Source organism: Dipodomys merriami, unplaced genomic scaffold, assembly GCF_024711535.1.
Source record: "Dipodomys merriami isolate MVZ:Mamm:240054 unplaced genomic scaffold, mDipMer1.0.p SCAF_1138, whole genome shotgun sequence".
NCBI classification, from domain to species: Eukaryota; Metazoa; Chordata; class Mammalia; order Rodentia; family Heteromyidae; genus Dipodomys; species Dipodomys merriami.
Window position 1 is genome coordinate 17,998 of NW_027202425.1, and position 2,386 is coordinate 20,383.

The 2,386-nt window shown below is 36.1% G+C and overlaps 1 pseudogene; it reads left to right on the forward strand.

Moving 5' to 3' along the window:
* Positions 1-510: 510 nt before the first annotated feature.
* On the forward strand, positions 511-607 carry LOC138822653 (U6 spliceosomal RNA; annotated as a pseudogene).
* The last annotated feature ends 1,779 nt before the right edge of the window (positions 608-2,386 follow it).

Genomic DNA, 2,386 nt, shown 5'->3' on the forward strand with positions numbered 1-2,386 from the left:
TCTCTCTATGATCCCTTGTAACCAAGATTAGTTTTGTTCTAGTAAGAATATCTTTGCTGTCAGGGTAAGGTATTCTGGTTGGTCTGTTCCCACATGGAAGAAGGGTAAAGGCTCAGGTAGACATTTGTTCCAGTAACACCTCATTTGGGAAAATGTCAACTGAAGAAGTTTAGAAGTAGCTCTTAAGCAACTCTTAGTTTGAATCCATTAGGTCCACAAAGCTGGATAAATAAGTACTTGAAAAAGCCATCACCTTTGGACCTAACTATAAATAATAGAGAGTATGATCAAATTCCAAATAAAAAGACAAGATATTCATTGGCAAAAACGTTTGCAAATGTGAGCAATTGACTGATCAATATAATTTTTTCCACTATTCACAGAATTTTAGGGAAATAAGATCGATAGCATTGTTAGGAACAATAAGGTTTCCTTGTTACAAGTAGGCACCCATAGATATAAGCCTGTATAAAGATTGCATCATTAACTATTATAATTAGAGGATATTACATGCTTCAGCAGCACGTATACTCAAATTACAATACAGAGATTAACATGGCACTTGCACAAGGATAATATGAAAATTTGAGAAGTATTCCATATTTTTCATTCTTCAGATGCAAGAAATGAAAAAAGTGATTAAAAAGTTGATTACAAAATTACAAGTGTAACAACACACGTAATTCATATACACAAATTTAGTTTGACATCAGTGTATTAAATCACCTCAGAAAGGCGTTTACATAGCATAAACTTTACAAAACTTTTCAAATTAGACAACATTGTCATTTTATCCCAAAGAAAAATAATATTAAGACCTAGAAAAAAAGGAATCAAACTGTTTCTATATGGAATACAATCGGAAAGGACACATTAATGAACCTATATATTATAAAATAATATAGAATTCAAAGTATATATAGGAGAAAATAAATTATGAACATTATGCAAACATAGAATATAGAATATTTTAAAATATACTTTTTCAGACAAGCACCAGAAATATTTTGGTTTCTGTACTACTCATTTCAACAGGTAAATTAAAATTATTTCTTATTAGAAAATCACAAACACTGAAGAAATTATTGTACATGTTTACAAAAACTATTGAATACATTTTTCCATCCAAGGCAGGCAATTCACTTGGAAGAATTCCGCGGAATCAATGAATTTTTACAGTAAAATATTGGTGCTGCCGGGCACTGGTGGTTCATGCCTATAATCCTAGCTGCACAGGAGACTGAGATCTGAGGATCATGTTTCAAAGCCAGCCTGGGAAGGAAAGTCTGTGGTACTCTTATCTCAAATAAACCACTAGAAAACTGGAAGTGGAGCTGTGTCTCAATGGTAGAGGGCTCACCTTGAGCTGACGATCACAGGGATAGCTCCAGGACCAGAATTCAAGCCCCATGACCGACCAAAAAAAAAAAAAAACCCACAACAACAACAAAAATCAAACAAACAAAAATATTTGGGCTGGGAAAGTGGCTCAGTGGTAGAGCGCTTGCCTTGCATACATGAGGCCCTAGGTTCGATTCTTCAGCACCACATAAGCAGAAAAAAAAGCGGGAAGTGGTGCTGTGGCTCAAGTGGTAGAGCGCTAGCCTTGAGCTGAAGAGATGAGGGACAGCGTCCAAGCCCAGAGTTCGGGCCCCACGACCAGACCAAAAAAAATTAAAAAAAAAAGAGTCCTTTAGTTTGGGCATTGGTATCTGTATCATGATGAAGTAAGAAAGAAGCCACTCTGGTATTATTCCACGTATATGCACTGTTCAGGAGTGTCCAGTGATCTACAGTTATTGCATGTGCCGCTTGAGACACCAACTCACTGACAATGTCTAAGTGTCCACCGTAGGCTTCTCAAAGAGGGGTATACTGATCATCATCCCTACTATTCACATAAGTGGCCTTTTGGGAAAGAAGTATCCGCACTGTAGTAAGCTGAATATTTTCAGCAGCCCAATGAAGAAATATACTTTTATCATTCTCCAATTTTTTTCTTGCAATTGATACCATTCCTTACTTTTTCATCTTGTTCCCCAGATTCCTAAGAATTGCTTAACCAGAGACTTTGAGTGCCAGTGGGAATGAGGTGTTCATGTATTTCCCTAATAGTTCACATTGGTTGAACTGGTCAGAAACATCTGGTGAATTTTCTGCAACTGTTTATTCACCATGATTTATTTTCTCTTTTTCCAATTTTACTATTCGAAATTATTCTAACTGGAGAGTAGGGAATTGATGGAGAGCAGAGGAAAGATATTCCTCCATATTCAAATGTACACACTGAAAATGAGGACCAGTGATATCTTCATGTGCAGCTTATTCTAGGCATGAGAAAATAGGAAATAATGCCTTCCATATAAATGATTTGGGAAATGGCAGA